This window comes from Mustela nivalis, assembly GCF_964662115.1.
Source record: "Mustela nivalis genome assembly, chromosome: 4".
Lineage (NCBI taxonomy): Eukaryota > Metazoa > Chordata > Mammalia > Carnivora > Mustelidae > Mustela > Mustela nivalis.
In genome coordinates, this window is record NC_139023.1 from 146,288,955 (window position 1) to 146,312,949 (window position 23,995).

A 23,995-nucleotide genomic window follows, 5' to 3' on the forward strand; every position below is an offset into this window, starting at 1 on the left:
CTACAATGACCCTATTTCCAAATAAGGTTATATTCTAAGGTACTGGAATTAGGAGTTAACACATCTTGTTTGGGAACACAATTTAATCCATAACATACATATACCATGTTCATGGAATGGAAGAGTCAATATGTTCAGATCAATTTTCCCTAAATTGTTCTATAGATCTAATGCAATCCCCATAAAAACTGAAGTAGCCTTTTTTTTTTGAAGTGAAAACTTCAAACTAATATAGAAATGCAAAGGAACTAGAATTTACAAACAACATTGAAAAAGAATAGTCAGAAGACCTATACTGCATGGTTTCAAAACCTAGGATAAAGCTGCAGTAATCAAGACACTGTGGTATTGGTGAACAGACAGACAAGTAGACTAATAGAAGAGAATAGAGAACAGAGAAAAGTATCTAATAAGTCCTAGGTTAAATTATTTTTACAAGACTACCAAAGCAAGTCAATGAAAAAAAGGCAAATTTCAATAAATGGTACTGAAATACCTAAATATTTACGTGGAAAGGTAACTTAATCCTTTTCCTCATACCATACATAAAATTAATTCTAAAAGGATCACATACTTAAATGTAAGAGCTAGAACCGTAACGGCCTTGGGAATCAGTGATAATTTCTTAAAAAGAATACAGAAAGCATTACATATATAAGAAATGACTTTCACGGTCTTGGGAATCTGAAAATTTCTTAAAAAGAATATAGAAAATACTAAATATATAAGATATAATTGATAAATTTAAGTTCATCAAAATTTAAAGCTTTTGGTTATTAGAAGAAACCACAAAAACCACGGAGTGGGAGAAAATATTTGCAGCATGTATCTGACAGAAGACCTACAGCCAGAATATATAAAGAACTAAACTTGACAATAAAAAGCAAAAAATAAACAAAAAACCAAAAAACAAAAAAGCCATTTTTTTAAAAAATGGGAAAAAAAATTTTTTATTTATTTATGTATTTATTTATTTTTTTATTTGAGTATAGTTGACACACAACATTACATTACTTTCAGGCATACAACATCATGGTTCTACAAGTTTAAACATTATGCTACACTTATCACAGGTGTAGCTAACATCTGTCATCATACAACACTGTTACAATATCATTGCCCTTATTATTTATATTGTGCCTTTTATTCCCATAACTTATTCATTCCATAACTGGGAGTCTGTATATCTGCCATTTCCCTTCATCCCTAATAAAGTCTTTTTATAAAAGAAAAAAAGAGCAGAAGAGAAACACTGACAAAAAAAGTACACAAATACCTAATAAGTTTATGAAAATGGAATCTACATCATTACTTGTCAGAAAACTAAATTCAAATGACAAGATAGCATTTTACATCAAGTAATAACAAGTTGAGAAAGACGGGCAATACTAAATTTTACTGAATATGCAGACCATCTGGAACTCTTATATATTGCTGGTTTGGGGGTAACATATTAAAACTGCTTTGTAAAACTGTTTGCCAGTTTCTTGAGCAGTGAAACATATCTCTATCCTATGACCCAACATTCCATTCCTATTTGTTTATCAAGAAAAATGAAGGGATGCTTGGGTGGCTCAGTCAATCATCTACCTTCAGCTCCTGACATGAGCTCGGGGTCCTGGGATCCAGCCTTACACTGGGCTCCTGCTGAATGAGGAGCCTGCTTCCCCCTCTCCCTTTGTCTCTACCCCTGGCTTGTGCTCTCATTCTCTCTCAAATAAACAAAAAGTCTTTTTAAAAAAGAAAGAAAAATGAAAACATATGTTCACAGAAACCTTCTAAATAAATTTCATACCTGCTTTATTCATAACTGAAAAACTGCATGCCCAGGTGTCTATCAACAGGAGAATTAATAAACTGTGGAATGTTCATATTATGGCCTATTACTTAGCAACAAAAAGAATGAACTACTGAGTATTCAATAAATATTAAATCTCAAAACACAAAATACTGAGTAAAAGAAGCCAGGCACAAAAAGTATACGTGGTGTATGATTCTGTTTACATGAAGTTCTAAAATAGGTAATAGAGAACAATTGATGATGATAAAAACCAGAACCATGGTTGCTTCTGCAAGGGAGATTGAGAGGGGGCACAATGGAACTTTCTGAAATGATAGAACCATTCTGTGTCTTGATAGGATATAGGTTATACCTTTGTATGTGTCAAATTTGATCCAACGCCTCAGTTCTATACACTATACTGTAGATAAACTATACTCTAGTTTAAAAAAAATAATAAAGTAGGGCTGGAAAAAATAACATAAAATGATTCTGATATTAAGAGAGATCATTGGTGACCTTAGGCAGAATAGTTTCTGGAACACATTAACAAAGCATTCTTTCCTAGACTGTGGCTTAAGTGAAAGCTGAGAATACAAAGAGCCCTGAGATAACAGGATGGATATTGTTCAAATTCTGATGGGCAGGAGAGAAGATCAGGAGATTCCTTGGCATGAGATTTTGCCAAATGTGTCAAACAGAAGCATGGTATGGAATTGGAAGAGAGTGTCATTCCCTCCAAAATTAACTACCCGTTGAACAATTTTGATCTGGAGGAGGATTTATCGGCAGATGAAATACACATACATTGAAAGGAATTCCAGGAGTTTATAAAAGAAGTAGCTTTCCCTTCTCTTTGTTTTCCTTTCTTGTCTCCATCAATTCCCAAATCCTATCCACCACTTCCGTTATGTCATGATCAGTCTTAGAGCTCTACGTGGAGCAGGGCGGTAAAGAGTCAGGTTAGATATTCTGATAGGGGAGAGGAATGCTACAGGACAGAAGTCACACACTGAGAAATGGAGTAAGGAGAGGAAATTATGACAACAACAGGTCATAGCTTGAGATTTTCCCTTTCTTCCCCTTCTCCTTTTCTACAGTTATTTCCCATACGATTCCATTGTTATTATTCAAGTACTTTTTAAACCTTTGCAAGCTCTCTCTCTCTCTCACCCTTTCTCCCCTTCTGTTTCCCCTTACCCTCATAACTCCTTCTTTCTTTACTATCTGTAAACAACAATAATTATACATATGTGTGTTAATAGACAGCAGAGAGAAGCATCAATATTTTTTTAAATCTTTAGGAAAAATCTTATAATTATTTAGTCATCTTTTCATAATTTTGTTCTTAATTTACATTGTGTATAAATCTATGGTATCATGATCAGGATTTGTACCTACCACCGTATTGTGAGTTTCCTGGGAGCAGGAACTCTGCTTCATCCCCTAATTCATCCCTCTATGCCCAGCACCTCACTCATCCTTGAGTGGTATTCCTAAAGTGGACAATGCAAGAGTTGCAAAGAAAGCTATATTCAAAAGAAGAAAAGAATGATATCTGTAGCCTCTATGGAAGTGATGCAAATTAAAATGACGGTGAAATAGCACTAATATATCCCTAGCTATATTACTAGATAGGTTAGATACCTCTAATATACCTATTAGAGGTGCTAAAAGGAAAAATACTGATGGTACCTAGAGCTCACAAGGGGAGTATGGAACTCTCAGACAATGCTGGTGGGAAAGTATAACATATAGCCATTTTGGCAGTTTCTCATAAATTTAAACATACATTTCTCATGTCATTCTGCAACCCAACTCCTGCATATTTACTTAAAAGAAATGACAATTTGTATTCAAACAAAAACCTATACATGGATATTTATGGCAGCTCTATTCATAATAGCTAAAATGTGGAAATGACTCAAATGTCCTTCATAAGTGGTTTGTCCAGACAATAGAAGACTATTCAGCAATAAAAAAGCAAATCAGTGATACAAGCAAAAACCTGAGTGACTCTCAAAGCAATTTCTGAGTGAAAGAACCTGTCCCAGAGGAGTACATACTACATCATTCCATTTGTGTGACACTCTCAAAGGGACAAAATTACATGACAGAGAATAGATCAGTGGCAGTCAGGGGTTGGGTGAGGAGGAGGGTTTGACTACAAAGACGTAGCATGATGAGGATTTGGGGGTCATGGACCTGCTCTGGATCCTGTTTTGTTGATATTTACACAATCCATCCATGTGTTAAAATCCATAGAAATTAAAACCAAAAATAAAGGTCAATTTTGCTGTATGTTAATGTCAAAATAATATTAAAATAATAGTATATAATATATAATATTATAAATAATAAGTCAAAAACACTGAAGGCATGTAAAGCTTTAGTAACTAAAACTGGAACTATAAGCTAAACCAGACTTCAAACCCTGAGGAACTGCTCTCTACAGGAAGGTCACAAATCATATCGCATCTCTTCCACTCACAGCAAACCTAGAAATGTGTCCTGATGTGTAATCTGAAAGTTTCCACTGTATCTGGATGTTAGTGTCTGTGAGTAGACAGTTCGGGAATGAGCACCAATTCTTATACACTTATCATGCCCCCCATAAAGCCTAATCAAAAAGAGGACCGGCATTACCCTAGGTGGTGATCTGTGCAGGTCATATTACTCACAGGGATTTGTTCGCTTTCTTCCGATGGATCTAGAGTCTAGCTTGCAATGTCTGTGTGAATTCAGGTGTTGTTTTGTTTTGTTTTGTTTTGTTTTGTTTTGTTTTGTTTTTGTGAGCTGTGTGTGCCTGAGCCTGTGTGGTGTCTGCGGTGTGTAAGCGTGCTCCAAATGACTAGAAATGACTAGACACATTCATCATGCTGCACCTATAACTGCTTTGGGACATTTTTAAAGAGCCAGGACCTGAAGTGTCCAAGCTGCCCTTGCGTTCGCCTGCTGTAGGAAGTCACTATTCCTCCTTATCCACACTCTGCCAGTGAGGATAAACTGCTGTACTCCAATTTCAGAAACCAAGGATGTTCTTCTGGGGACAGTGTACTGTGGGAAAGCTAGATAAAGGGAGAGGAATGAGTCATCAGACAACAATATCCTGTTGGGAGAGGTGTGGATGTGCCCTTAAAAAGAGTGGCGGGGGAGGGGGGAAACACACCTGGGTGGCTCAGTGGGTTAAAGCCTCTGCCTTCAGCTCAGGTCAGGATCCCAAAGTCTTGGGATCAAGCCCTGCATCAGGCTCTCTGCTCAGCGGGGAGCCTGCTTCCTTCCCCATCTCTCTGCCTTCCTCTCTGCCTACTTGTGATCTCTGTCTGTCAAATAAATAAATAAATAACATCTTTAAAAAAAAAAAGAAGAGGGGTCCAGGGACATCTAGGGCAAGTCCAAAGGACAGTCGCTGGGAACCACGGTCTGTCTACAAGGGCATGCTTGAGAGAGGGTTAATTTTGACACGTGTTCTCTTCTCTTGGAAAAGAGCTACCGGGCAGCTTAGAAACCACTTAGCTCTGTGTTTACAACCAGTGTCTTTTTTCCCTTAGTGGACTTCAGCCCTTCACTGAAGTCTGGGATGCTTCCCTACCCCCACATTAGCGGTGTGTGGTATGGGGAAACACACAACAGTGAGCAGGAAGAGAATATGTGCACAGCTGCACACGTGCACCAAGGCCACGAAGAGAAGGAGCGCAGCATGGCGGGTGGCCCGTGGTCATGCGGTAAGTGGCCGTCGTCAGCAGAGCCAGAAGCACAGACAGCTGTCAACGGCTGCCTCCAGGAGTAGACTCGAGACAGGACTCTCTCATTTTCTAAAATTGCAGAGCCGCATTTCTCTAGAGGGTGTCCATAGACCCAGGCATTTATATTTTAAGTGCAGATCCCCAGGCCGCGCTTTAGACATGCTGTATCAGAACATCTGGGGGTGGAACCGAGAAATCTTCATTTTAGAAAGACAGCTCTCAGGGAGTTCTCGTGCCGCATAAATTCTGAGATTTTTGTCCTCAAGGTGAAAGTGAGGGTGGGCGATCCCTTGGGCACCTCTTCCCCATTCTCTTCTTCCTTATTCTTTCTCTTTTTCCTCTTCTGTTTCCCCTTTCCTCTTTCCTCCTTATCTTCCCCGCCTTCCTTTTTCTCCCCTCCTCATTTTTAGCACAATTATTATTACCATCGTTACCTTTACCACAGGAATGAGAGGGTGGGGATTTTTCTACAACAGGCTAATTTGCTTATAAGCCAAAGACTCAAAAAGAACTATGAAAAGTGGTATTACCTAGGTCTCCCCCTTTACCCTAATTAGGAATGAAAAGTTGCTGTATTGAGTGCCCCCCAAAGCGAATCCCATTTCCGTAATTAGGGATGCTGCCATGGTGGAAGAATTATTTTATACAAAGTCTTAGAGGAAATCTTTTGTCAGATGAAGAAGTGCCACCTGAGTTATGTGAACCCAGTAAATGTATCTGTCAGCAAGAAGAACAGCAAAAATTCCATTTACATGTATTTTTATGTGCATTTTCAAAAATTGAGTCTTGTGCCCAAAATATATTGTCATAACACATAAATATTTCACAATCTGGAATACTTCCCCAATATTTTTGATTGGTGATACTGCCTTTTCTTTAACATTGTAAGACCCATCTTCATTCTTCTCTGAGTGACCCCGCTTATAAACTTGAGCAGTATTCAGGATAGTTCTACTCCATTTTCAAGTTTAATGTTTTATACTTTTTCATGGTTAAAATATACGCTTGGTCTTGACAGGGAAAAAAGTAATAAAAATATGAAAGAGTTGAACTCGGACAGGGAGGAAAAATGCATCTCTTCTAAATGTGCAGGAGTTCCTTAAGCCAAGTTCAAAGTTGCTCATTATGATATACTTTATCAGTAAGAACATGATTCAGCCGTTGTGTTTAGTTCTCTTAGAAACCTCGTGCATTAGAGAAAACTTTTCAAAATCACTTTGAGAGACATTCCTTTTGCTTTAAAATAATATCTTTATAGGTTTAAAATCTATTGGGTTAGAGAATATTACATTTGTTTTATTTTTAAAATTACATCTGGACTTTGCATAACTTTGACATATTTATTGACTGTCTTCTATGTGTTCCACAAAATATACTTAGTGAACAAATGATTTAAAAAAAAAAAAACACCTGCATATATTGCATGCCAGACACTTGAAAACTCTTTATCATTACATCCTAAAATTCTATTTATTCCCATTTTACAGATAGAAATACTGACAGTCAAAGAAGTTAAAAAATTTGCCCAGGCTCCCATACCCAGTATGTGAAGCAACTGAGTTTTAAGCTCAGGTCTGCGTGACCCCAAAGCCTTAACACCCTTAATCCAAATTTGTCCAACTGCAAAGCCTGTGCGTTTTAGGGCCTGTCTGATTTTGCGATTACTCCCAGCCCTTGTATGCTACGATTTTATTAAGCTCATGGCATATTTTGAACTTCCGTTTTTTTCCTAATAAATTCCTGACATCAGCTTGTTCTCTTTGACTTACCTCTTTCTCTGAAATAAAAATAAATGAAAAATAATCAGTTAATTGAAGGTTCCAGACTCATTAATCTATTTTTTTTTTTTTTTAGTATACTAAATAATAAAATAATTCACATGGACTCGGGGTAGAGAGTGGGGAAAAACAGAAACAAATAAACTTTGTTTAAATACCAGTTGCTTTTATTTCATCCCAGTGATTTTGGATTTTAAACCACAGGATAGCTTTTTTGTATGTTTAGACTTTTCTTGCTCTTATTTGTTTGTTTTTTTTTTTTTTTCAAAATTTTTATCCTATAGCTTTTTGTTTTGCTTTATGTTTCTTGTTTTATAAAACATAGGACTGATTAGTTCTTCTAGAGGTAGGCTTTTACCATAAGACTATGTGAAAATAATTTACTTATTGTTATTTTTTAATTGGTTTTTACATCTGTTCAGGCCTTTAGATTGTAAGGTTTAGGAACTCTAAAAAGTTACTTATTTTTGCATGAAGGATGAATTCTTGCAATAGGAAAAAGAATGTATCCCGTTGAGATAAGGAATATAGGAAAGAGAGAGGTTCTGGGGAAAGCTCAGACTCAATCAGTAAGCTGCTCCAAGATGGTAAACAACTTCAAAATGGTGTCAGCAAACCAGGTTGTTCCTGGTTGAGGCCATTTAACATTTCTTTTTAACTAGGAAAGTCTAGTTATCCCAAACAATATGTCTCAATAGATCTATGAATGTCACAGTTTCATAATTTTTTTTTGAAAAAACAATGTGTTCTGGTGTTCATTTCTTTTTTTACTATCTGTGTTTATGTCTCATTAGGCCATACAGGAAATCCGCTACTTGTTTATATTGCTGTGCCTTGGGAAAAGACAAAGAGACAACATTTTTTTCTGAAGCTATTTCACATTTTTCAGCCTCTTATTATAACTCTCCCAAAATTATCTTTGCAAAGATTTTTTTTTTAAAGTTCTGTCACTTCAAAAGAGTAGTCATTGACTCAATTTGAATCTCTTGTTAAAAATTGAATGGAAGGAACCAGACCCATATTGGAGAGTTTCACTTAATTTTGTAATAATTTTGGAAAATATTTTCCCTCTACACTTTATTCAGGAGAAAACCTACAGCTGGATCTCAGCAGAAATAAAGTAAAAGCAAGAACAAATAACTTTTGTGATTAATTAGATGCTTATTAAGCATCTTTCATCTAAGGCATTGCTCTTCTCTTTCTGTTGTGCAGACTTCTCTTTTTTTCTTGCTCCTTGAAAACTACCACTTCCTGTCTCCTCCCTAATTGCCTCTACTTGGCTGTAGTCATGTTAGACTTTCACCAAACATAATACACAACCGTATTCAGCATATGTATGCGTGTTTTTATGCGTTTCTGAAATTGCACCTTTTTTCAATTTTTCTTTATTTACTTTTGCATTTGACCCCCTTTAATGTATTTTAAACTTGATGAAGAGAGAAACTTCGTCTTTTCTTGACCTTAAAAACTTGTCTGCATATGGTATTCTCTTCATCCATTACTGTTTGAATTAAAAAACAAAAACCAAAAACCAAAAAACAAAACCCTCCATATTCCTCAATTAACAGAAGTCAAGCAAGGAAAAGAATACCCAACTTATCACAAAAGACTTTATAGTCACCTTAATCACTTGATTGAATGCTAATTTTTTATCATGTTCAGTGTTAGGGTAGTCTTCCAAGTGAGAAGTTATAGGTCCATGTTATTTAAAGCAAATATAAAATTAAAATATAGAATTACATTAGAAATCCATAAGAATTCTGATTTCACACACACACACACACACACACACACACACACACAATGTGTAGTCAGTCATGGGAGCTTATGTAATATAAATCCTGCTAAAACTTTGCTAGTTTGTTCATTTCAAGATGGATAATGTGTTAGCAATATAATAGAGGGATTTTGTGCCATGTAAACCAAGAATTCAGAACGCAAACCATTGCACCCACAAGATAGGTTTGTTTTATCTGAGCTTGGAAGAAAAGGACCTATGAAAACAAACCAATTTGCTTCCAATCCAAATTATCAACTGGAGATATTCTTCAACAAATACCAGAAACAGATGTGAATGCCTTTTCTCCATGACTGCAAGCCAGTAAATGATTTCTTGCCATTTTATCCCTTTATGATAAAACCTCAACCTCCCATCCACACCAGGAGAGGAAAAACCCCAGAAGAAACTTAATACTATTTGGCTCAATTTTTTTTTTCATCTTCCCTGTAGATACTGAATGTGTTACCAGGTCTCCCAACTGTGGATTCTATACCACCAGTGTTTTTAGGGTATTTCCTCATTAGAAGATATTTTCTTCAATCTTCAAAAGGAACTTGCTTTCTGAGTTTTGGAGAGATGACATTAAGCATCTTTCCACGTTTAAAAGGGAGTGGGCTCCTGTAGGAATGATTAGATGTTTCAAAATGACCGAATTTTCTTGTGAGAATGATTTATTGTTCTGGAGTTTGTATTTTCCAAGAGAAGCTAGTGTACTAGCTTTTGAACCTTTGGAAGTATGAGTTCAAATTTGGCCCATAGTAAGCAACGAGCAACAACTTTTGGCCTGGTCTCAAACTATTCTCCGGGTTTCTACATCATCATACCCCACACACAACTCAACACCATTAACACAACTGAAAACATCTGCTGGACAAAGATTCCAGATTTGGGAAGAAAGGATAGCCAAATACTCCTAATACCTCACTATCAGAAAACCAAAACTTACCACTGATGCTCAAAGGCGAAGTCAGGAACCTATTTGAGATTTACATAGATTATAGGAACCTGGCCAAAGGGTTCTAGAATTCTTTATACAAACCTGGATTTTTTTTTTTTAATGGCACCATTCACTTATGCTTACAACTATTTGACCACTTGGGTGGGCCCTCTGTGAAGCTAAATTTGTGAAGCTATATCTCCTCAAAAAGCACATAGGTGGTAGGTTTCAAATTGGTGTGATTTGGTCCTTGTGGACATACACATAACCACAGATATTCTGGAATGTGGAAAAGAGTTGTGTTTGAAAACACCAGAGGACAGAATGACCACAGTTTAAAACTCCATGAACTCATTTCAACAAATTTCTTGTCTTGTTTTCAGAACCCATTTTTGCCTACATTTCCCATCCTTAAAACAAAACAAAACAAAACAAAACAAAACAAAACAAAACAAAAAACAGGAAAATCTTTGGGCACTTAAATATCAAACCTAATGTCATTTCCTGAGAGAGTATATTTTTGAAGTTCTACATTTACCTTAAGTTCGCAGTCAATTATCTTATGGCAGCCTATGAGAGCACCTCAACTCTCAGCTAAGCTGCTCATAGTTATGCCCATTTTATAGATTATTTCACATTATATTGTCTTAAAATCCTATAACATATATATATTTCTAGTTTATGTGAAAGAAAACAATGGTCATCTTTCCTAAGAAATGTTCTTACTTGAATGCATAAGAACAAGTGTACATGGATATGTGTTTGGGACCAAGGGTAACGTAGAAGAGAGGAGAGTTTGAACTTGTCAAACAGTTTCACCTGAAGGAATATACCAAAAACACAACTATGTCAGGATATTGAAGTGATGCACTGTTGTGTTTGAGGAACAAGCTGTGAGCAGAAGTGCAGAGGTCATAGTAAGAAATGGTGGAAAGATGCCTCATACCACACTTGAATGCCAAGTTCTTCCTGGTTAGGGTAACTGCAGAAGCCAACAGCCATACCTTCTTTTTCACAGATACAATTCAGTCAGAAGTCTGATCCAGAGCACAGAGAAAAAGTCATGCTGTATCAACATCTGCCCCTTGATGCAAACAAAGTAGGAAGAAACAGAGATATGGAGTAACTACAGCACTTTAGTCCATCAGAGGGTCTCTGGACAAATTCCCGCAGCACCCCAGCAAGCCCACGGATAACATTGAGCCAGGCCCCAAATTAACTGTTGCTGAGTCTTGAGATGTCAAAAGAAGGGCAAGGCAGGCAGGTGATCACAGACTCTAATCGAATGGGGCACATCCTGGCCTCTTGGCAAAACTCTAATCATAAAAACCAAGGAATTTTAGAGCCAAAGAGATAGGAATTATCTAGTCTTAAATCTTCTAACTTTTTACTCCAGGACACACAGTAGAGGATGGACAGAGCCAGCTGTAGAATCTGGTCCCCAACTTCCAGTTCAGTGCTATTTCCCTTGTGTTGTTGTGCTTTTGTGATTTAGTGGATACTGAATGGGTGAAGACAATGGCAGTCCTAGAGAAGCCAATGGCTAGTGCAGTGTTGGCCTGACATGGCCCTGCACCTTGAGGTTTCAAGTAAATGGAAGGCCCACAGCCCTAACTGTCTCATCTGCTTATTTCGGTTTCCTCTATGTGTTATTGGAATGTGCCTGTTTTCCAGAGCTTTAGGGAGCTGATAAAATCTGTAGTTTAAAAAAGAAAAATATATAGTGAATGTTGAGTGAAGAAAAAGCCATTTTACAAGAATGGCTTCTCAGAAATTAATCTGCTGGTTATGAGTTTTCTAAAAATCTTTAAATACTTTAAGTTGGGACCAAGTCATCTTCAAATTTTCAACACCTTGTTATAAAGTAATGATGTCATGTAACAACATTTCTCTGAGTACTCTATAATAATTCCTATTTATTTCACACTGGTGGTCAGAGCAACAATCAGTAGATGTATACCACCACCACCACCACCACCGCCGCCTCCCCCACATACAAGAAAAGTGAAAAGAAAGTTTGCTTTATCTGTTTCCTTGATTAGATAAATCACAGAATAACTGCGGAAGAATTTTAAGTTTTCCCTAGTCTATAATGACATTTTCACTAGAATGAGGTGAAGTAAAAAATGTAAGAGAATGAGTTTTTGCAAAATGCTAAATTTTCCCTGAGAGCCAGCATCTTGACTCCCAGACAGCAAAATGTCATTTCATCTAAGCAATGTAGAGAAGAGCAGATAGTGGATTTGTTTTTAATGTTACACTTGCCAAAATTGAATAATAATATTTCCGTTTATTAGTAATTCCACTTACCTAATCTTCCATTTACTTATTAATAAGTGCAATAATAATAATTTTCCTGTCAATCTCATAGAGCTATTGTGAGGTTCAGTTAAAATAATGAATATAAGGATAATGTAAATGAATTTAAGTTTTTAATATATAGTTGCCAACTATTGTTGTTATGACAACCAATTAACTGTGTGCTATTAGGGGAAGAGGGAATGATGGAAGTGTTCTAGTTGAGATAAACCGACGTATATTTTAGGCTGTAGAATATATTTAACTCCATTGGTATTATAAATGCTGTTGGGAGGGGTGCATTTCAGTTAAAGTTCATCTGGAAAAGCTTCACGGAGGCTATGCAATCTGAGAATGTTTTGGCTTTGTCTCTAGAGGGAGGAAGAGGTGTGCTTCTCCATTGAGCAGAAACTCAAGTGGAACGACAAAGAGATGGAAATAAGCAAACTTACCCTGAAGGACAGTGAGCAACTGTCCAGCTGAAGGAGAAATCTCAGTATCAGAAGTGGGAGATAAGTTTCAATACATTAGGTGAAACCAACTGATGATGGGCAATGAAAGCCAAACTCAGGCATTGGCATTTTCCCTGAAAAACATGAATCATTGACAATTCCTCTGCCAGAAAGGGGAAAATATGGAAGTGATATTTATGCACATAATTATCACATAGCACATAGAGGCGGTCTCCTACAATCTGAGGGTAAGTGTAGAAACTGTGGGGGTCTCCTGGGGTCTTACCTTTAGGAGACTGGATGAGAAACGTATACTAGCAAAAGTGTAGGAGGGCAGATTAAGAATTAACAGACTCGGGAATATAAAGGGAGGAGAGAATTTCAGAAAGCGCTTAGAACCATAGTTTAATGTGTGATGATTTTTTAGAAGGTTTCTAGAACTCCTGTAGCTTTTACAATATACCAATTCTCTGTCATACACAAGTCCAACTAACCAACTCTTGATATTCAACACCTTCTGTGTACTTTGGCAATAAACATATTCTCCAAAATACCACATATTTACTCAGGTGAACAAACACGAAAACATTGCTAGTATCTTTCTCCCCAGAAGAGTATTTAGAAAAGATATATAAATGAAAGACTAAATTATAATTATCCCAAGTCTTTTCATCTCCTTTAATCCTTTTTCTTTCAAGTAATGAGAAATAGCAGGTACACCTGCAGAGACACTAAGATGGGACGTAGAAGACCTGAGTTCCTGCCCTAGTTCTGCCACTAATTAGCTGAGAAGAAAAATCATTTAATCTTTTCATGTTAGTTTCCTCCTTTTTAAAATTTGAGGTTAAAATATGTTAATCTCTAAGGTTTATTTTTAAATTACGGGGTTAAACAAGTTAACCTCCAAGATTTTTTTTTCACCTTAACATGTCCTGACTGTATTTTCTTAGTCTTGTGACACTGTAGTAAGTTTCTGACTACCTGGTCGAGGCAGTCATAGATAGAAGTATTTTGGAAAAAAAGAAATGAAGCTGTCTATAAAACTTTGAAAAACAGCGACTTTTGTTTTTTTAGTTTTGTATAAAGCTATTTTTACAGATTGGTTTCGACATTATTTAGGAGATGAAACCCATGGAATTCACTCTTCTAAATAAAATAAAGTGCTAAATCTGATTTGAATCTTTGGAGACAGATGATAAAGGGAAGAGAGAATATTTGCAATGAAATGAAGTATAATTCATAAAACCCAATTGTTGCGAAAATCATCAAGTTCTTGCTGCCACAATTTCTGTTAACAAGGTATCTTTCTATTCAGGATATACACATACAAGCGTGTGTCTACACAGGTACACACACAGATGTACAGAAACTGAACAGAGTCAAAATGTGTATGTGTGTGTGTGTGTGAGAGAGAGAGAGATATGTGTGTATCATAGAAAATAAAATCAAGGAGAGTACCCTTCATTCTTGGAGACATGAGGCCCATCAAACTTCTGGATAAAGAGAGAATAATGTTCACCAAAGTTTTCCTTCTACTGAGAAAAATAAAGTCAGTTGTTCATGTACTGCAGGTATTAGAGTTTGAGGTACAATTTCAAACTCATAGTTTCCCTTGTTTTTAAAGAGAACTTAATACATTTTCCAAATTTAGACTCTTAAGAATGTATTGAATGCTTCTTAGCCCATGAGAAATTGTTCTCGGAGTATGACCAAATCAAAAGATCAGAGATATAGTTGATAATAAATTAAATTAGAAGATGTATTTCTGTTGTTACTAGGTGGGCTTTGTGAGAGTTATTTAAAGAAAGACTGAGCACCTTGAAATGCTTAACCCGGAGCCATAGTTCATGGGAGCTAAAAGGTAAATATCTAAATAAATTTATCACATTACTTTCATGACATTGGATGCAGTTTGGGGCCATGCAATTTAAACTGATAGAGGTAACTTCAATTGGATTAAGAGGAAATGGCTGCAGGCATCTGTGAGAAATAGGGAAAAACAGATTTTTTTTTTCCCCCCAAAGCCTTGCACTTTTCAGCTCTGGTACACTGAGTGAAATATGTAGAGGTTCCAACCTACAGATGACCCCCATGCTCCCAGCTATGGGTTGGGCCTGGAGCCTTCAGTAGGCAGGATGCAGCCTCAAAAAACTTATCCACCCAACCCAATGTGTGGTACAAATGTTATCATTCTCTATGTGTTCTATCCACACAGATGATTGGGAAGGACAGGTTTAACCTCTACTTGAGAAATACACCGGAAACCCTACAGGCCCATATTCAGAAGATAAGCACAAAATATCAGCCAAATAAACATTTGTTCTACCTCTTTCTTAACATCTGAACATCCTGAATATCTATGAACATCAGGTTAGTGTACATTTGAATTAGCTCCAAGACACTAAGTGTCACCTAGTAATGGGACCAGCTACTTTCATCACTCACAGTACAGAACAATAAAGCCATCTCCTGATGCCAAAGATACCACACTAAGCAGGGTCTTGTAGCATCAAGCATAAAGTCTCCTATGAAATAGGAGTTGTTGAGCTGTGCATGAAATCTTGCCTCATGTGCCACACATGCTCCAGGAAAGCCATGACTCAGAATCCATCCACATTTGCTCATTGTGAGGGCTGCACGTCTCGTCAGCTGATAACTGGAACTCTGATAGGAACTGGTTGGAGTAGCAACTAGAAGGGTGAAGATCTGAGTTGTTTTCTAGTCGCAAGCTAGTATCCTGAGCGTGTAGAACACTTATTAATAATGATTACATTACAAGAGCACATTTTCCATTTCTCCATCAGGAAGATTTATGAAGCTGTGTGGTCATGCCTCGTAGCTGATGTTTCCAATACAGAATAATCTAATTTCCTAGTGCAAATCACACTGATGTGACCTAGAGACATTTCTGTTGTGTCACAACAGCATTTAATTTGAACTGAAATTAGCCAGAATTACACCATGTTCTTGGCAAACAGTCTGATCCAAAAATATCACCATAGTAACATGTGTATTCTATCAACAAGTCCCCTTTCATAACGTTTAAGGTCTCATTCTATCAATAATTCTGAAATGCATTAAAAAAATCATCCGGGAACACCAACCTGTTGCTAAAAGGTATCTCTAACTCAATTTAAATGACATATACGGTTTTTAAAAAATGTATTTCCCTTGACTTAAAGAAACATTTATGTGCTCATTAGGCCAGATCAACTTTACAGATGTAGCAAGAGCTTCCAGAGATGTTTTACATGACCGAGTGCTGAAATTCATTTTCTTTTTACTGTTTCTTTCATCACCTTCTAAGAAATTATATGTTCATTCCAAGGAGTTAGGTCTCAACTGACCATGGAAAGGTAATTTTTAAAATTTTGCTTCTTTAAGCTAAGAGAAATCATAGAGGAAAAACTGAAAGTTCATATTCTCAAAGAGACTTTAGTTCTTACTTTAGCATTGAAAGAGAAATCCCTTTTGATTATATGTCTATGAAACCTTTGATTTGGCCCTTCATAGGTTTAAGACAATTCATTTCCACCCTTCATTAGCTAGGTTTGTTAAATGTTTTTAGGAGTAACAATTTGAACAGGAACACATTTGAAAAATGGTAATTGAATTTACTATAGTGTTCCAGGTTGATGTGCGGGTGGTTAGAAAGGGGAACAAGAGGAGAAGAGATGAGGGAGCTGATAGAAAAAAATAGAGGGGAAAACATTTCAATGCCATTGATTGCTACCAATGGGCATTGTATAATACAATTGAATTTTAAAGAGAAGAAAGGCTGATTTTCCTTAAAAGAAGGAGTAAGAGTTATATAATGTCAAACCCCAGTGTCTGTGCGTGAAAGATAAATAATGATGCTAGATGATGGGAGAGCGTTTCAACAAAAGTTTCAAAAATAATGTCAAGAAGCTGGGAAAGGAACAGTTGCAAATAACTCTGGTATAGGTTTGAAAGGCTCTCATCTGCTGTAGTGGCCAATCGTGTGCAGATCATGTGTGAACACTTCAGTTTTTCTGTGTATAATAAGCTTCAGCTTGATACCATTAAGAATGAGAAAAGGATTGTTTTGTATAAAAAGATTGCATTTGATTAATCACGCTCAGGGTGCAGCTTAGGAACAATGAACTTTTCAAGGATGTTGGCTTTATCTTTATGTTTTGTCACTGTCAGGAGATTAATGATCTAGAAAGCAAAGCATTACATGTAAAGTCATTTATTTTTCAGTTTGACTTGAGCTCCTTGACTGGATTGCAACTCCATGTTGGCATTTTTGCTTAGAACAACATTGTGAGCTCGATGGCCTCATTTGAAATAACTTTTTGTTTGTTTCTCTCTGTGTTTGTTATCTTTCTGGTTGCTTGTATCTCATTCCATTAAGTTTATAGCAATGAGGACAGTGACCCATATTTTATTTCCTTTAGTAGAATTCTTCTTTATTCTATGATAAACAGTCATTCATAACTTGTGGGAAATTTTGACATAGAGAGACAGGATCATTTTTTTGTTTAAACTATGACAACAGAAAGACTTTCTTGGGTATAATGTTTAAATAATAGTTATGCTGTGTTAAGTATTGTGCACGTCAGTGGATAGACATGTGTGAGCAAAATAGACACAGTCTCTGCCCACTGAGACACATGCCAGATAAATGCACAGTAACACTTCTAATGATGTCATTACGTGTCATAAACAGGGGGTGGAGCTCAAGAATAAAAGGATGGGACATAAGTGGGGAGCTAGGAAAGAGTCCCCTAATGCTTAGTCTAATCACTAAAGATGAGTCAAAGGTAGTCAAAGAAAGACAGTGGGTGCAATGGTAGCTGGTGATGAGAGGTATGGGGCGGGGGAGATAAAGATCTGTATCATAAAGGCTTAGAGGAAAGCAGCAAGAGATGAGGTCAAACAGAGGGGCAGGAGTCAGAACCAGAAGGGCCCCACAGGCATTGTTAAGAGGTTTGAATTTTATTCTAAGAGGGCCATGGTGTTATTGGAGAATAGCGAGAGTGACATCATATGATATATTTTCAAAAAACTCACACTGGCTACCCTGAAAAATGGATTAGAAAGAACCATGATTAAAGACGAGAAGCCCAGGAAGAAGACTTCAGTCCAAGCAAAGTATTATGGCGGCCTTGATTAGAGACGTGGTAGTGAATATAGGGTGAAGTAAACATATTTGAAATATATTTTGGGGTAAATCAACAGGACTTGATGAGACAATGAATCTTGGAAGAATAAAGATCAAAGATTACTCTAAGTTTGCTTGCAGCAGGAGGCAGCCTCCATGACAGCTGGCGATTTTCCCTGCCTCCCGGTATCTACACTAGTGTGATTCCCTCCCACACTGTAAGGGCTGGTCTGTGAGATCAGTAGAATAAGGCAGAAATGGGTGCTTGGGTGGCTCAGTTGGTTAAGCAACTGCCTTCGGCTCAGGTCATGATCCCGGGATGAATCTTGCATTGAGCTCCAGGCTCCATGGGGAGTCTGCTTCTCCCTCTGACCTTCTCCCCTCTCATGCTCTCTCTCACTCTCTCACTCTCTCTCAAATAAATAAATAAAATCTTAAAAAAAAAAAAAAAGAAGAAGAAGAAGAAGGCAGAAGTGATTGCATGTGGCTTCCAATGCCAGGTCACGAAAGAGAGTGTAGTGGCTGCCTTCTCTCAAATCGATCTAGAGGAAGCAACCCCATGAAGAGGTCCATGTGGCAGGAAACTGAGGCTTCCTGCCAACAGCCATCAAGGGATTAAGTTTTCTTGCCAAAATCCACGTGAGGGGAACAGCTCAGGAGGGAGTCTTCCGGGTCTAGTAGAGTCTTCAAAAAAAAAAAAATTTTTTTTAAGATTTGATTTATTCATTTGACACACAGAGACAGTGAGAGACAGAGCACAAGCAGGGCAAGTGGCAGGTAGGTATCGCAGAGAGAGAGGGAGAAGCAGTCTCCCCACTGAGCAAGGAGCCCGAAGTGGGGCTCGATCCCAGGACACTGGGATCATGACCTGAGCCGAAGGCTGAGCCACCAAGTGGCCCCCACTCTAAAGCCAACATCTTAACTGCAGTTTCATGACAGACAGAGCCAGAACCACCCAGCTGAGTTGATTCTGCACTCCTTACCAAAGAAACCATGAGGTAACCAATTGTTTTTCTAAACTACTTGATTTTGTGGTAATTGGTTACACAGAAAAAGATAATGCATTTGCTTAAGTAATGGCTGCTACTATTGACTAAACTGCTAAAGACTAGGGAAGGAATAGATTTGTGGGGAAAGATGAAGAGTGAGTTTTACACATGTAGAACTGTGTATGTCTCTAAATAGTCTATAGTTACTACTATGTAGAGTACAGAATAAATGAATATGGAATTCAGAAATGTGATCTGAGTGAGTGACATAAATTTGGGAAAAATAAGCTTTAGATGATAATTATAGGAATAGATGTTATCACCTAGGATGAGTAAGACTTATCAAGAGAGAAGATGATCCAAGAACCCCAATATTCAGATATCTATATATTTACTCCTCTTTTGTACTATGTCAGTCCATTTGACCTCCCTCTTATTCTGGCCACTGTCATGGTGGACTGGTTCCAGGCACTCTTCCATAATCTTCTCATGTGTGCAAACTGGCAAGTCCTCACTCATCGGTCCACACTGGAATGTCCGTGCTGTGCTGCTGAAGGAATCTCCCAGGAATCCTTCAGTACTCTGGAAGTCAATAGCCGTTATTGCCCTTGGGAACTCTGATGGGAGATCGAGAAATAATAGACAAATGCTTCCCTTTTGCGTCCCCAGGCAGACAGTTCTGAGGTGCCTTTCATAGGGCTCCTCAAAAGTTCCTGTAGGATTTCCGACTAATCTCCCAAAGTGGTGGCCAACTCTGCGTTGGTTTTCCCTCTTTATCTATTATCCTCTCCTGTCTCTCAATCTTGCTTTCTGGGATCACTGCCCAAATAAAGGATCTGCCTGCAAGCTTTTCTCTCCTTTCTGGGAATCCCAGTCTGGTCTGGCAGAAAAGGACAAGCTAAGCCAGTTCAGTAGATGTTAAGGAAGAAGTCCAAATGGCAGAGGAAAACCAGAAGGTGAGTGCCGTGAATACCAAAAGAAAAGGAGGGATCGGGTGTACTGAATGGCACTTGGAGGACCATTCAAATGAAGCAAATTGCACAACACTTTATTTTCATCAAATTTTTACATCATCTGACCTTTGTGGCGGTCTCATGAGGTAGGTGAGATAAATGTTATTTCTCTCAAGGTCCGGGTGAGATGAAAAGCTCAGTGGTATATCAAGCTCCTGTGTTAAGGGCCCACATGTTCTGACGCTAGGACATTCACTTCACAAACCATTGCTTATACCATGGTTGCTGGAAACCATCTTCACTGGGTATTGAGTAAATTCCATCATTTATAAGAATTTAATTGCAGACACATGTTGGCAATCTCTAAATACTTCAAATTCTAGAAGTTCCCTGAGAAATTTTATACTGTAGAAAATTGGAGACTGTTTTAAAGGACTTAATACTGACAAAATAATCATAAGGTGTTATAAACTCAACTATTTTACAGCTACTAAAAAGTCACCTATAAAAATTGTAGGAAAGCAAAAGGAAACACTTCTCAGATTTTACCTGAAGACTGAGGCACATCGACCTGAGATTTACTTCAATACTCCATTATTTGAGAAAATCTTTAAGCTAAGTAAATAAGTGGTATAATTTGAAAATTTGGATTATAGTTGCTCACATAATTGTTGAGATTTGATTGCCATTTGTGATGACGTGGATGGAACTAAAGGGTATTATGCTTAGTGAAATAAGTCAATTGGAGAAAGACAACTCTTATATGATCTCCCTGATATGAGGAAGTGGAGATGCAACATGGGGGTTTTGGGGGATAGGAAAAGAATAAATGAAACAAGATGGGATTGGGAGGGAGACAAACCATAAGAGACTCTTAATCTCATAAAACAAACAGGGTGGCTGGGGGGAGGGGGGTTGGGAGAGAGTGGTGGGTTATAGACATTGGGGAGGGTATGAGCTATGGTGAGTGCTGTGAAGTGTGTAAACCTGGCGATTCACAGACTTGTACCTCTGTGGCTAATAATACATTATGTGTTTATAAAAAAAGAAAAATATTATAAAAATTATTTTAAAAATCCTACAAGGAAACATAGGAAATTATGACCTTCATAGTGTGCTTGATTTGGATAAAGTTTTTCAAAGTAGGATGTCTAAAGCACAAACTATACAAGAAAAAAAAAAATGGGTAAATTTGACCTCACCAAAATAAAAAAAAATTTGGGGGGGGTTAAAAAAAATGGTTGAGATTTGAGGACACACAGTAAAGAATATCCCTTTCCTCTGTCTGTGTTTCTGGTCAGTTGTCTGAATTCTTAATATCTGAAAGAGCTGTCAGTTAGAGATGAAAATACCAACTTTATGTAATAACTAGATTAGAGGACATGGCTTAGATATGCAGCCCTAGGTTTGTTTTATTTTTTTTGCCATTCCAAAGTCCCACCATTCTGAATGTTGGTCTTGTGAAAATATGTTAACACAATATTCAGAAGTGCTACATTGGATTGATCAGGTAGGGAAGGAAAGAAGAAATCCACTGTGTATACAGGCTTTTAATAGGTTTGCCTTCCACATGAAAAAATGTTGGCTAATACACATCATATACCAATCAGAGGAAGGAATGGCAAAAGAAGAACAGTGTGTAAGGGGTGAGGCTAGGAACCAGGCATGCTGCTCCATTGGAGCATAGGAACCAGCATTCCCTCCAGACTAACCTGATATCTAAGTATCCAAGGCTGGTCCTAGTCACTTAGAGCTCCATCCTGCAATGAGGGGATTGTGTTAGAAAGGAACCTGGGGCAGGATAGAGGTAAGGTGGCATTAAGAATGCTATCTAGCCTCCAAAGGAAGTACAATCTGGATGCACACAATTGCTGATGTGGAAACACAATACAAGATGATCTCTGAGCCTCCTGGGGAGGACATATTTCACCTCCTACCAGCTGGCTAACCAGCAAGCCAAGTGTCCCAGGCTTTGCTTTCCTTCATGTCAATAAACATTGCCTGAACGTGCTTACATCCAGTACTTTTCAATACTACCAAACGCATCAGCTTTAAAAAAGAAAAAAAAAAAAAAAAAAAACTATGTTTGTAAAACTCATCTTTCAGGTAATCATTTCTGATATTCTAAAACAGGCACTGATTTAATCCCTGTTCAACTGTTGATTTTCAGCACAAGAACTTCGGTTTTGTTTTGCTTTTTTTAAGAAGTTATCTTTTAAACTAAAGGCATCCAAATTGGCAAAGAAGAAGTCAAACTATCACGCTTTGCAGATGATATGATACTATATGTGGAAAACCCAAAAAACTCCACTCCAAATCTGCTAGAACTTGTACAGGAATTCAGTAAAGTGTCAGGATATAAAGTCAATGCACAGAAATCAGTTGTATTTCTTTCCACCAACAACAAGACAGAAGAAAGAGAAATTAAGGAGTCAGTCCCATTTACAATTGCACCCAAAACCATAAGATACCTAGGAATAAACCTAACCAAAGAGGCAAAGAATTTATACTCAGAAAATTATAAAGTACTTATGAAAGAAACTGAAGAAGACACAAAGAAATGGAAAAATGTTCCATGCTCATGGATTGGAAGAACAAATATTGTGAAAATGTCTATGCTACCTAAAGCAATCTACACATTTAATGCAATCCCTATCAAAATCCCATCCATTTTTTTCAAAGACATGGAACAAATAACCCTAAAACTTATATGGAAACAGAAAAGATCTCAAATAGCCAGAGGAATAGTGAAAAGGAAAGCCAAAGTTGGTGGCATCACAATTCCAGACTTCAGGTTCTATTACAAAGCTGTCATCATCAAGACAGTATGGTACTGGCACAAAAACAGATACATAGATCAATGGAACAGAATAGAGAGCCCAGAAATAGACCCTCAACTCTACGGTCAACTAATCTTCAACAAAGCAGGAAAGAATGTCCAATGGAAAAAAGACAGCCTCTTCAACAAATGGCTTTTGGGAAAATTGGACATCCACATGCAGAAAAATGAAACTGGACCATTTCTGTACACCATACGTGAAAATAGACTCAAAATGGATGAAGGACCTCAATGTGAGAAAGGAATCCATCAAAATCCTTGAGGGGTACACAGGCAGCAACCTCTTTGACCTCAGCTGCAGCAACTTCTTCCTAGGAACATCGCCAAAGGCAAGGGAAGCAAAGGCAAAACTGAACTATCAGGACTTCATCAAGATCAAAAGCTTTTGCACAGCTAAGGAAACAGTTAACAAAACCAAAAGACACCTGACAGAATGGAAGAAGATATTTGCAAACAACGTATCAGATAAAGGGCTAGCATCCAAAATCTATAAAGAGCTTAGCAAACTCAACACCCAAAGAACAAATAATCCAGTCAAGAAATGGGCAGAGGACATGAACAGACATTTCTGCAAAGAAGACATCCAGATGGCCAACAGACACATGAGAAAGTGCTCCACATCACTCGGCATCAGGGAAATACAAATCAAAACCACAATGAGATATCACCTCACACCAGTCAGAATGGCTAAAATTAACAAGTCAGGAAATGACAGATTCTGGTGAGGATGCAGAGAAAGGGGAACCCTCCTACACTGTTGGTGGGAATGCAAGCTGGTGCAACCACTCTGGAAAAGAGCATGGATGTTCCTCAAAAAGTTGAAAATAGAACTACCCTATGTCCCAGCAATGGCACTACTGGGTATTTACCTTAAAGATACAAACGTACTGATCTGAAGGGGCACGTGCACCCGAATGTTTATAGCAGCAATGTCCGCAATAGCCAAAATATGAACAACATGAATAGATAAAGAAGATGTGGTGTGTGTGTGCATATATATATATATATATATATATATATATATATATATATACACAATGGAATACTATGAAGCCATCTAAAGAAATGAAATTTGCCATTTGCGACAACATGGATGGAACTAGAGGGTATTATGCTTAGCAAAATACATCAATCAGAGAAAGACAACTATCATATTATCTCCTTGATATGAGGAAGTAGAGATGCAATGTGGGGGTTTTGGGGGGTAGGAAAAGAATAAATGAAACAAGATGGGATTGGGAGGGAGACAAACCATAAAAGACTCTTAATCTCACAAAGCAAACCGAGTGTTGCCAGGGAGAGGAGGGTAGGGAGA

The 23,995-nt window shown here is 37.6% G+C and overlaps 1 long non-coding RNA gene across 1 annotated transcript in view; it reads right to left on the reverse strand.

Annotated features, from left to right (window-relative positions):
* LOC309863456 overlaps positions 1-23,995 on the reverse strand; it is a 161,355-nt gene that overhangs the window by 58,574 nt on the left and 78,786 nt on the right. The window contains exon 2 of the long non-coding RNA XR_014311052.1: positions 3,182-3,276. This is a non-coding gene — a long non-coding RNA (uncharacterized lncRNA). The remainder of the gene's footprint in view (positions 1-3,181; positions 3,277-23,995) is intronic.